The following is a 13705-nucleotide window of genomic DNA, read 5'->3' as shown; positions in this document are numbered from 1 at the left end:
TCCTCAATGCTTAGCATCCTCAATGCTTAGCTTAGAAAACTCAATGCTTAGAATTTTCAATGCTTAGAAAACTCAATGCACAGAGTCCTTAATGCTTAGAAACCTCAATACTTAGCATCCTCAATGCTTAGCTTAGAATCCTCACTGCTTAGAAACCTGAATGCTTAGAATCCTCAATGATTAGCTTAGAATCCTCAATGCTTAGAAACCTCAATGCACAGAGTTCTTAATGCTTAGAAACCTCAATACTTAGCATCCTCAATGCTTAGCTTAGAATCCTCAATGCTTAGAATCCTCAATGCTTAGCATCCTCAATGCTTAGCATCCTCAATGCCTAGAATCCTAAAGGCTTAGCTTAGAAACCTCAATGCTTAGAATCCTCAATGCTTAGAATCCACAATGCTTAGAATCCTCAATGCTTAGAATCCTCAATGCTTAGAATCCTCAATGCTTAGAATCCTCAATTCTTAGCATCCTCAATGCTTAACATCCTCAATGCTTAGCATCCTCAATGCTTAGAAACCTCAATGCACAGATTCCTTAATGCTTAGAAACCTCAATACTTAGCATCCTCAGTGCTTATCTTAGAATCCTCACTGCTTAGAAACCTCAATGCTTAGAATCCTCAATGCTTAGAATCCTCAATTCTTAGCATCCTCAATGCTTAACATCCTCAATGCTTAGCATCCTCATTGCTTAGAAACCTCAATGCACAGATTCCTTAATGCTTAGAAACCTCAATACTTAGCATCCTCAGTGCTTATCTTAGAATCCTCACTGCTTAGAAACCTCAATGCTTAGAATCCTCAGTGCTTAGCATCCTCAACGCGTAGAATCCCCAATGCTTAGAATCCTCAATGCTTAGCTTAGAATCCTCAATGCTTAGAATCCTCAATGCTTAGAATCCTCATTGCTTAGAAACCTCAATGCACAGAGTCCTTAATGCTTAGAAACCTCAATACTTAGCATCCTCAGTGCTTAGCGTAGAATCCTCACTGCTTAGAAACCTGAATGCTTAGAATCCTCAATGCTTAGATTCCTCGATGCTTAGAATCCTCAATGCTTAACATCCTCAATGCATAGAATGCCCAATGCTTAGAATCCTCAATGCTTAGAATCCTCAATGCACAGAGTCCTTAATGCTTAGAAACCTCAATACTTAGCATCCTCAGTGCTTAGCTTAGAATCTTCACTGCTTAGAAACCTGAATGCTTAGAATCCTCAATGCTTAGAATCCTCAATGCACAGAGTCCTTAATGCTTAGCATCCTCAATGCTTCGCTTAGAATCCTCAAAGCTCAGGATCCTCAGTGCTTAGAAACCTCAATGCACAGATTCCTTAATGCTTAGAAAACTCAATACTTAGCATCCTCAGTGCTTAGCTTAGAATACTCACTACTTAGAAACCTCAATGCTTAGAATCCTCAGTGCTTAGCATCCTCAATGCGTAGTATCCCCAATACTTAGAAACCTCAATCCTTAGTATGCTCTATGCTTAGCTTAGAATTCTCAATGCTTAGAATCCTCAGTGCTTAGCACCCTCAATGCCTAGCTTAGAATCCTCAATGCTTAGAATCCTCAATGCTTAGAATCCTCAATGCTTAGAATCCTCAATGCTTAAAAACCTCAATGCACAGAGTCCTTAATGCTTAGAAACCTCAATACTTAGAATCCTCATTGCTTAGCTTAGAATCCTCACTGCTTGGAAACTTCAATGCTTAGAATCCTCACTGCTTAGAAACCTCAATGCTTATAATCCTCAGTGCTTAGCATCCTCAATGCGTATAATCCCCAGTGCTTAGAAACCTCAATGCTTAGCATCCTCAATCCTTAGTATGCTCTAAGCTTAGCTTAGAATCCTCAATGCTTAGAATCCTCAATGCTTAGCATCCTCAGTGCTTAGCATCCACATTACATAGCTTAGAATCCTCAATGCTTAGCATCCTCATTGCTTAGCATCCTCATTGCTTAGCTTCGAATCCTCAAAGCTCAGAATCCTCACTGCTTAGGAACCTCAATGCTTAGCATCCTCAATGCATTGCTTAGAAACCTCAATGCGTAGAATCCTCATTGCTTAGAAATTTTATTGCTCTGTAACCTCAATGCTTAGCATCCCTAATGCTTACAAACCTCAGTGCATAGAGGCCTTAATGTTTAGAAACCTCAAAGATAAGAAAACTCAATGCTTGGCTTAGAATCCTCAATGCTTAGAATCCTCAATGCTTAGAATCCTCAATGCTTAGCATCCTCAATGCTTAGAATCCTCAATGCTTACAATCCTCAATGCTTAGAATCCTCAATGCTTAGAATCCTCAATACTTAGAAACCTCAATGCACAGAGTCCTTAATGCTTAGAAACATCAATACTTAGCATCCTCAGTGCTTAGCGTAGAATCCTCACTGCTTAGAAACCTCAATGCTTAGAATCCTCAGTGCTTAGCATCCTCAACGCGTAGAATCCCCAATACTTAGAAACCTCAATGCTTAGCATCCTCAATCCTTAGTATGCTCTATGCTTAGCTTAGAGTCCTCAATGCTTAGCATCCTCAATGCTTAGAATCCTCAATGCTTAGCATCCTCAATGCTTAGCATCCTCAATGCTTAGCTTAGAATCCTCAAAGCTACAGATCCCCAATGCTTAGAAACCTCAATGCACAGAGTCCTTAATGCTCAGAAACCTCAATACTTAGCATCCTCAGTGCTTAGCTTAGAATCCTCACTGCTTAGAAACCTGAATGCTTAGAATCCTCAATGCTTAGAATCCTCAATGCTTAGAATCCTCAATGCTTAGCATCCTCAATGCTTAGAATCCTCAATGCTTACAATCCTCAATGCTTAGAATCCTCAATGCTTAGAATCCTCAATACTTAGAAACCTCAATGCACAGAGTCCTTAATGCTTAGAAACATCAATACTTAGCATCCTCAGTGCTTAGCGTAGAATCCTCACTGCTTAGAAACCTCAATGCTTAGAATCCTCAGTGCTTAGCATCCTCAACGCGTAGAATCCCCAATACTTAGAAACCTCAATGCTTAGCATCCTCAATCCTTAGTATGCTCTATGCTTAGCTTAGAATCCTCAATGCTTAGCATCCTCAATGCTTAGAATCCTCAATGCTTAGCATCCTCAATGCTTAGCATCCTCAATGCTTAGCTTAGAATCCTCAAAGCTACAGATCCCCAATGCTTAGAAACCTCAATGCACAGTCCTTAATGCTCAGAAACCTCAATACTTAGCATCCTCAGTGCTTAGCTTAGAATCCTCACTGCTTAGAAACCTGAATGCTTAGAATCCTCAATGCTTAGCATCCTCAATGCTTAGCATCCTCAATCCTTAGCAACCTCAATGCATATCTTAGAATCCTCAAAGCTCAGAATCCTCAATGCTTAGCATCCTCAATGCTAAGCATCCTCATTGCTTAGCATCCTCATTGCTTAGCTTAGAATCCTCAAAGCTCAGAATCCTCACTGCTTAGGAACCTCAATGCTTAGCATCCTCCATGCATTGGTTAGAAACCTCAATGCGCAGAATCCTCATTGTTAGAAATTTTATTGCTCTGAAACCTCAATGCTTAGCAACCCTAATACTTACAAACCTCATTGCATAGAGGCCTTAATGTTTAGAAACAACAAAGATTAGAAAACTCAATGCTTGGCATAGAATCCTCAATGCTTAGAATCCTCAATGCTTAGAATCCTCAATGCTTAGAATCCTCAATGCTTAGCATCCTCAATGCTTACAATCCTCAATGCATAGCACCCTCAATGCTTAGAATCCTCAATGCTTAGAATCCTCAATGCTTAGCATCCTCAATGCTTAGCATCCTCAATGCTTAGAATCCTCAATGCTTAGCGTCCTCAAATCTTAGAATCCTCAATGCTTAGCATCCTCAATGCTTAGCATCCTCAATGCTTAGAATCCTCAATGCTTAGAATCCTCAATGCTTTGCTTAGAAACCTCAATGCTTAGAATCCTCAACGCTTAGAATCCTCAATGCTTAGAATCCTCCATGCATTGATTAGAATCCTCAATACTTAGAATCCCCAATGCTTCGCGTCCTCAATGCTTAGCTTAGAAAACTCAATGCTTAGAATCCTCAATGCTTAGCATCCTCAATGCTTAGAATCCTCAATGCTTAGCATCCTCAATGCTTAGCATCCTCAATGCTTAGCATCCTCAATGCTTAGAATCCTCAATGCTTAGCTTAGAAACCTCAATGCTTAGAATCCTCAATGCTTAGAATCCTCAATGCTTAGAATCCTCAATGCCTAGATTAGAATCCTCAATGCTTAGAATCCTCAATGCTTAGAATCCTCAATGCTTAGAATCCTCAATGCTTAGCATCCTCAATGCTTAGCATCCTCAATGCTTAGCTTAGAAAACTCAATGCTTAGAATCCTCAATGCTTAGAAACCTCAATGCACAGAGTCCTTAATGCTTAGAAACCTCAATACTTAGCATCCTCAATGCTTAGCTTAGAATCCTCACTGCTTAGAAACCTGAATGCTTAGAATCCTCAATGCTTAGCTTAGAAACCTCAATGCTTAGAATTCTCAATGCTTAACATCCTCAATGTTTAGAATCCTCAATGCATAGCATAGAATCCTCAATGCTTAGAATCCTCAATGCTTAGCATCCTCAGTGCTTAGCATCCTCAACGCGTAGAATCCCCAATGCTTCGAAACCTCAATGCTTAGCATCCTCAATCCTTAGTATGCTCTATGCTTAGCTTAGAATCCTCAATGCTTAGAATCCTCAATGCTTACAAACCTCAATGCTGAGAAATTTTATTGTTTGAAACCTCATTGCTTAGCATCCCAAATGCTTACAAACCTCAATGCATAGTGGCCTTAATGCTTAGAAAACTCAAAGATTATAAAACTCAATGCTTGGCTTAGAATCCTCAATGCTTAGAATCCTCAATTCTAAGAATCCTCCATGCTTAGAATCCTCAATGCTTAGAATCCTCAATGCTTAGCATCCTCCATGCATTGCATAGAATCCTCAATAGTTAGAATCCTCAATGCTTCGCATCCTCAATGATTAGCTTAGAAACCTCAATGATTAGCATCCTCAATGCTTAGCATCCTCAATGCTTAGCATCCTCAATGCTTAGCATCCTCATTGCTTAACATCCTCATTGCTTAGCATCCTCATTGCTTAGCTTAGAATCCTCAAAGCTCAGAATCCTAACTGCTTAGGAACCTCAATGCTTAGCATCCTCCATGCATTGCTTAGAATCCTCAATGCTTAGAATCCTCAATGCTTAGCATCCTCAAAGCTTAGAATCCTCAATGCTTAGCGTCCTCAAATTTTAGAATCCTCAATGCTTAGAATCCTCAATGCTTAGCATCCTCAATGCTTAGAATCCTCAATGCTTAGAATCCTCAATGCTTAGAATCCTCCATGCATTGCTTAGAATCCTGAATAGTTAGAATCCTCAATGCTTCGCGTCCTCAATGCTTAGCTTAGAAACCTCAATACTTAGAATCGTCAATGCTTAGCATCCTCAATGCTTCGCATCCTCAATGATTAGCTTAGAAACCTCAATGCTTAGCATCCTCAAAGCTTAGCATTCTCAATGCTTAGCATCCTCAATGCTTAGCATCCTCAATGCTTAGAAACCTCAATGCTTTGCTTAGAAACCTCAAAGCTTAGAATCCTCAATGCTTAGAATCCTCAATGCTTAGAATCCTCAATGCTTAGCATCCTCAATGCTTAGCATCCTCAATGCTTAGAATCCTCAATGCTTAGCTTAGAAACCTCAATGCTTAGAATCCTCAATGCTTAGAATCCTCAATGCCTAGAATCCTCAATGCCTAGATTAGAATCCTCAATGCTTAGAATCCTCAATGCTTAGAATCCTCAATGCTTAGAATCCTCAATGCTTAGCATCCTCAATGCTTAGTTTATAAAACTCAATGCTTAGAATCCTCAATGCTTAGAAACCTCAATGCACAGAGTCCTTAATGCTTAGAAACCTCAATACTTAGCATCCTCAATGCTTAGCTTAGAATCGTCACTGCTTAGAAACCTGAATGCTTAGAATCCTCAATGCTTAGAATCCTCAATGCATAGCTTAGAAACCTCAATGCTTATAATTCTCAATGCTTAACATTCTCAATGTTTAGAATCCTCAATGCATAGCATAGAATCCTCAATGCTTAGAATCCTCAATGCTTAGCATCCTCAATGCTTAGAATCCTCAATGCTTAGCATCCTCAATGTTTAGAATCCTCAATGCATAGCATAGAATCCTCAATGCTTAGCATCCTCAATGCTTAGCATCCTCAATGCTTAGAATCCTCAATGCTTAGCTTAGAAACCTCAATGCTTAGAATCCTCAATGCTTAGCATCCTCAATGCTTAGCATCCTCAATGCTTAGCATCCTCAATGCTTAGCATCCTCATTGCTTAGAAACCTCAATGCACAGAGTCCTTAATGCTTAGAAACCTCAATACTTAGCATCCTCAGTGCTTATCTTAGAATCCTCACTGCTTAGAAACCTCAATGCTTAGAATCCTCAGTGCTTAGCATCCTCAACGCGTAGAATCCCCAATGCTTCGAAACCTCAATGCTTAGCATCCTCAATCCTTAGTATGCTCTATGCTTAGCTTAGAATCCTCAATGCTTAGAATCCTCAATGCTTACAAACCTCAATGCTGAGAAATTTTATTGTTTGAAACCTCATTGCTTAGCATCCCAAATGCTTACAAACCTCAATGCATAGTGGCCTTAATGCTTAGAAAACTCAAAGATTATAAAACTCAATGCTTGGCTTAGAATCCTCAATGCTTAGAATTCTCAATGCTTACAATCCTCCATGCTTAGAATCCTCAATGCTTAGAATCCTCAATGCTTTGCATCCTTCATGCATTGCTTAGAATCCTCAGTAGTTAGAATCCTCAATGCTTCGCATCCTCAATGCTTAGCTTAGAAACCTCAATGCTTAGCATCCTCAATGCTTAGCAACCTCAATGCTTAGCATCCTCAATGCTTAGCATCCTCATTGCTTAGCATCCTCATTGCATAGCATCCTTATTGCTTAGCTTAGAATCCTCAAAGCTCAGAATCCTCACTGCTTAGGAACCTCAATGCTTAGCATCCTCCATGCATTGCTTAGAAACCTCAATGCGCAGAATCCTTATTGCTTAGAACTTTTATTGCTCTGAAACCTCAATGCTTAGCAACCCTAATGCTTACAAACCTCATTGCATAGAGGGCTTAATGTTTAGAAAACAAAAAGATTAGAAAACTCAATGCTTGGCTTAGAATCCTCAATGCTTAGAATCCTCAATGCTTAGCATCCTCAATGCTTAGCATCCTCAATGCTTAGGATCCTCAATGCTTAGAATCCTCAATGCTTAGAAACCTGAATGCTTAGAATCCTCAATGCTTAGAATCCTCAATGCTAAGCTTACAAACCTCAATGCTTAGCATCCTCAATGCTTAGAATCCTCAATCCTTAGCATCCTCAATGCATATCTTAGAATCCTCAAAGCTCAGGATCCTCAATGCTTAGAAACCTCAATGCACAGAGTCCTTAATGCTTAGAAACCTCAATACTTAGAATCCTCAGTGCTTAGCATCCTCAACGCGTATAATGCCCAATGCTTAGAAACCTCAATGCTTAGCGTCCTCAATCCTTAGTATGCTCTATGCTTAGCTTAGAATCCTCAATTCTTAGAATCCTCTATGCTTACAAACCTCAATGCTGAGAAATTTTATTGTTTGAAACCTCATTGCTTAGCATCCCTAATCCTTACAAACCTCAATGCATAGAGGACTTAATGCTTAGAAACCTCAAAGATTAGAAAACTCAATGCTTGGCTTAGAAACCTCAATGCTTAGAATCCTCAATGCTTAGAATCCTCAATGCTTACCTGAGAAACCTCAATGCTTAGAATCCTCACTGCTTAGAATCCTCAATGCTTAGCATCCTCAATGCACAGAGTCCTTAATGCTTAGAAACCTCAATACTTAGCATCCTCAATGCTTAGATTCCTCAATGCTTAGAATCCTCAATGATTAGAATCCTCAATGCTAAGCTCAGAAACCTCAATCCTTAGCATCCTCAATGCATATCTTAGAATCCTCAAAGCTCAGGATCCTCAATGCTTAGAAACCTCAATGCACAGAGTCCTTAATGCTTAGAAACCTCAATACTTAGCATCCTCAGTGCTTAGCTTAGAATCCTTTGCTTAGAAACCTCAATGCTTAGAATCCTCAGTGCTTAGCATCCTCAACGCGTAGAATGCCCAATGCTTAGAAACCTCAATGTTTAGCATCCTCAATCCTTAGTATGCTCTATGCTTAGCTTAGAATCCTCAATGCTTAGAATCCTCAATGCTTACAAACCTCAATGCTGAGAAATTTTATTATTTGAAACCTCATTGCTTAGCATCCCAAATGCTTACAAACCTAAAGGCATAGATGTCTTAATGCTTAGAAACCTCAAAGATTAGAAAAATCAATGCTTGGCTTAGAATCCTCAATGCTTAGAATCCCCAGTGCTTAGAATCCTCAATGCTTAGCATCCTCCATGCATTGCTTAGAATCCTCAATAGTTAGAATCCTCAATGCTTAGCATCCTCATTACATAGCTTAGAATCCTCAATGCTTAGCATCCTCAATGCTTAGAATCCTCAATGCTTAGAAACCTCAATGCTTAGAATCCTCACTGCTTAGAATCCTCAATGCTGAGAATCCTTAATGCTTAGAATCCTCAATGCTTAGCATCCTCAATGCTTAGAAACCTCAATGCTTAGAATCCACAATGCCTAGCTTAGAATCCTCAATGCTGAGAATCCTCAATGCTGAGAATCCTCAATGCTTAGAATCCTCAATGCTTAGAAACCTCAATGCACAGAGTCCTTAATGCTTAGAAACCTCAATACTTAGCATCCTCAGTGCTTAGCTTAGAATCCTCACTGCTTAGAAACCTGAGTGCTTAGAATACTCAATGCTTAGAATCCTCATTGCTTAGAATCCTCAATGCTTAGCATCCTTAATGCTTAGCATCCTCAATGCTTAGCATCCTCAATGCACAGAGTCCTTAATGCTTAGAAACCTCAATACTTAGCATCCTCAGTGCTTAGCTTAGAATCCTCACTGCTTAGAAACCTTAATGCTTAGAATCCTCAGTGCTTAGCATCCTCAACGCGTAGAATCCCCAATACTTAGAAACATCAATGCTTAGCATCCTCAATCCTTAGTATGCTCTATGCTTAGCTTAGAATACTCAATGCTTAGAATCCTCAATGCTTAGAAATCTCAATGCTTAGAATCCTCAGTGCTTAGCATCCTCAATGCGTAGAATCCCCAATACTTACAAACCTCAATCCTTAGTATTCTCTATGCTTAGCTTAAAATCCTCAATGCTTAGAATCCTCATTGCTTAGCATCCTTAATGCTTAGCATCCTCAATGCTTAGCATCCTCAATGCTTAGCATCCTCAATGCTTAGCATCCCCATTACATAGCTTAGAATCCTCAATGCTTAGCATCCTCATTGCTTAGAATCCTCATTGCTTAGCTACGAATCCTCAAAGCTCAGAATCCTCACTGCTTAGGAACCTCAATGCTTAGCATCCTCCATGCATTGCTTAGACACCTCAATGCGTAGAATCCTTATTGCTTAGAAATTTTATTGCTCTGAAACCTCAATGCTTAGCATCCCTAATGCTTACAAACCTCAGTGCATAGAGGCCTTAATGTTTAGAAACCTCAAAGATAAGAAAACTCAATGCTTGGCTTAGAATCCTCAATGCTTAGAAACCTGAATGCTTAGAATCCTCAATGCTAAGCTTAGAAACCTCAATGCTTAGCATCCTCAATGCTTAGCATCCTCAATCCTTAGCATCCTCAATGCATATCTTAGAATCCTCAAAGCTCAGGATCCTCAATGCTTAGAAACCTCAATGCACAGAGTCCTTAATGCTTAGAAACCTCAATACTTAGCATCCTCAGTGCTTTGCTTAGAATCCTCACTACTTAGAAACCTGAATGCTTAGAAACCTCAATACTTAGGATCCTCAGTGCTTAGCATCCTCAACGCGTAGAATCCCCAATGCTTTGAAACCTCAATGCTTAGCATCCTCAATCCTTAGTATGCTCTATGCTTAGGTTAGAATCCTCAATGCTTAGAATCCTCAATGCTTACAAACATCGATGCTGAGAAATTTTATTGTTTGAAACTTCATTGCTTAGCATCCCAAATGCTTACAAACCCAATGCATAGAGGCCTTAATGCTTAGAAACCTCAAAGATTAGAAAACTCAATGCTTGGCTTAGAATCCTCAATGCTTAGAATCCTCAATGCTTAGAATCCTCCATGCATAGCTTAGAATCCTCAATGCTTAGAATCCTCAATGCTTAGAATCCTCAATGCTTAGCAATCTCCATGCATTGCTTAGAATCCTCAATAGTTAAAATCCTCAATGCTTCGCATCCTCAATGCTTAGCTTAGAAACCTCAATGCTTAGAATCCTCAATGCTTAGCATCCTCAATGCTTAGCATCCTCATTGCTTAGCATCCTCTTTGCTTAGCTTAGAATCCTCAAAGCTCAGAATCCTCACTGCTTAGGAACCTCAATGCTTAGCATCCTCCATGCATTGCTTAGAAACCTCAATGCGCAGAATCCTCATTGCTTAGAAATTTTATTGCTCGGAAACCTCAATGCTTAGCAACCCTAATGCTTACAAACCTCATTGCATAGCGGCCTTAATGTTTAGAAACAACAAAGATTAGAAAACTCAATGCTTGTCTTAGAATCCACAATGCTTAGAATCCTCAATGCTTAGCATCCTCAATGCTTAGCATCCTCAATGCTTAGAATCCTCAATGCTTAGAATCCTCAATGCTTAGCATGCTCAATGCTTAGAATCCTCAATGCTTAGAATCCTCAAAGATTAGCATCGTCAATGCTTAGCATCCTCAATGCTTAGCATCCTCAATGCTTAGAATCCTCAATGCTTAGCTTAGAAACCTCAATGCTTAGAATCCTCAATGCTTAGAATCCTCAGTGCCTAGCACAGAATCCTCAATGATTAGAATTCTCAATGCTTAGAATTTTCAATGCTTAGCATCCTCCATGCATTGCTTAGAATCCTCAATAGTTAGAATCCTCAATGCTTCGCATCCTCAATGCTTACCTTAGAATCCACAATGCTTAGAATCCTCATTGCCTAGATTAGAATCCTCAATGTTTAGAATCCTCAATGCTTAGAATCCTCAATGCTTAGAATCCTCAATGCTTAGAATCCTCAATGCTTAGCATCCTCAATGCTTAGCTTAGAAAACTCAATGCTTAGAATCCTCAATGCTTAGAAACCTCAATGCACAGAATCCTTAATGCTTAGAAACCTCAATACTTAGCATCCTAAGTGCTTAGCTTAGAATCCTCACTGCTTAGAAAACTGAACGCTTAGAGTCCTCAATTCTTAGAATCCTCAATGGTTAGCTTAGAAACCTCAATGCTTAGAATTCTCAATGCTTAACATCCTCAATGTTTAGAATCCTCAATGCATAGCTTAGAATCCTCAATGCTTAGAATCCTCAATGCTTAGAATCCTCAATGCTTAGAATCCTCAATGCTTAGCATCCTCAATGCTTAGAATCCTCAATGCTTAGCATCCTCAAATCTTAGAATCCTCAATGCTTAGCATCCTCAATGCTTAGCATCCTCAATGCTTAGTATGCTCTATGCTTAGAATCCTCAATGCTTACCATCCTCAATGTTTACCATCCTCAATGCTTAGCATCCTCAGTGATTAGCATCCTCAATGCTTAGAATCCTCAATGCTTAGAATCCTCAATGCTTAGAATCCTCAATGCTTAGAATCCTCCATGCATTGCTTAGAATCCTCAATAGTTAGAATCCTCAATGCTTACCATCCTCAATGCTTAGCATAGAAACCTCAATACTTAGAATCCTCCATGCTTAGCATCCTCATTACATAGCTTAGAATCCTCAATGCTTAGAATCCTCAATGCTTAGCATCCTCAATGCTTAGCATCCTGAATGCTTAGCATCCTCAAAGCTTAGAATACTCAATGCTTACCATCCTCAATGCTTAGCATCCTCAATGCTTAGCATACTCAATGCTTAGAATCCTCAATGCTTAGCATCCTCAATGCTTAGCATCCTCAATGCTTAGCATCCTAAATGCTTACAAACCTCAATGCTTTGCTTAGAAACCTCAATGCTTAGAATCCTCAATGCTTAGAATCCTCAATGCCTAGCTTAGAATCCTCAATGCTTAGAATCCTCAATGCTTAGAATCCTCAATGCTTAGAATCCTCAATGCTTAGCATCCTCAATGCTTAGCATCCTCAATGCTTAGCATCCTCAATACTCAGCATCCTCAATGCTTAGAATCCTCCATGCTTAGCTTAGAAACCTCAATGCTTAGAATCCTCAATGCTTAGAATCCTCAATGCTTAGCATCCTCAATGCTTAGAATCCTCAATGCTTAGAATCCTCAATGCTTAGAATCCTCAATGCTTAGCATCCTCAATGCTTAGAATCCTCAATGCTTAGCATCCTCAAATCTTTGAATCCTCAATGCTTAGCATCCTCAATGCTTAGCATCCTCAATGCTTAGCATCCTCAATGCTTAGTATGCTCTATGCTTAGAATCCTCAATGCTTAGCATCCTCAATGCTTACCATCCTCAATGCTTAGCATCCTCAATGCTTAGCATCCTCAATGCTTAGAATCCTCAATGCTTAGAATCCTCAATGCTTAGAATCCTCAATGCTTAGAATCCTCCATGCATTGCTTAGAATCCTCAATAGTTAGAATCCTCAATGCTTCGCATCCTCAATGCTTAGCATAGAAACCTCAATACATAGAATCCTCAATGCTTAGCATCCTCATTACATAGCTTAGAATCCTCAATGCTTAGAATCCTCAATGCTTAGCATCCTCAATGCTTAGCATCCTCAATGCTTAGCATCCTCAAGGCTTAGCATCCTGAATGCTTAGCATCCTCAAAGCTTAGAATCCTCAATGCTTACCATCCTCAATGCTTAGCATCCTCAATGCTTAGCATCCTCAATGCTTAGCATCCTCAATGCTTAGCATCCTCAATGCTTAGCATCCTCAATGCTATGCTTAGAAACCTCAATGCTTAGAATCCACAATGCTTAGAATCCTCAATGCCTAGCTTAGAATCCTCAATGCTTAGAATCCTCAATGCATAGAATCCTCAATGCTTATAATCCTCAATGCTTAGCATCCTCAATGCTTAGCATCCTCAATACTTAGCATCCTCAATGCTTAGAATCCTCCATGCTTAGCTTAGAAACCTCAATGCTTAGAATCCTCAATGCTTAGAATCCTCAATGCTTAGAATCCTCAATGCTTAGAATCCTCAATGCTTAGCATCCTCAATGCTTAGCTTAGAAAACTCAATGCTTAGAATCCTCATTGCTTAACATCCTCAATGTTTAGAATCCTCATTGCATAGCTTAGAATATTCAATGCTTAGAATCCTCAATGCTTAGCATCCTCAATCCCTAGTATGCTCTATGCTTAGCTTAGAATCCTCAATGCTTAGAATCCTCAATGCTTACAAACCTCAATGCTGAGAAATTTTATTGTTTGAAACCTCATTGCTTAGCATCCCAAATGCTTACAAACCTCAATGCATAGAGGCCTTAATGCTTAGAAACCTCAAAGATTAGAAAACTCAATGCTTGG

The sequence above is a fragment of the Coturnix japonica genome, chromosome 31 (genome assembly GCF_054131305.1).
Source record: "Coturnix japonica strain WE chromosome 31, WE-NBRP24, whole genome shotgun sequence".
Classification (NCBI taxonomy): Eukaryota; Metazoa; Chordata; class Aves; order Galliformes; family Phasianidae; genus Coturnix; species Coturnix japonica.
This window is presented reverse-complemented; position numbering follows the sequence as displayed.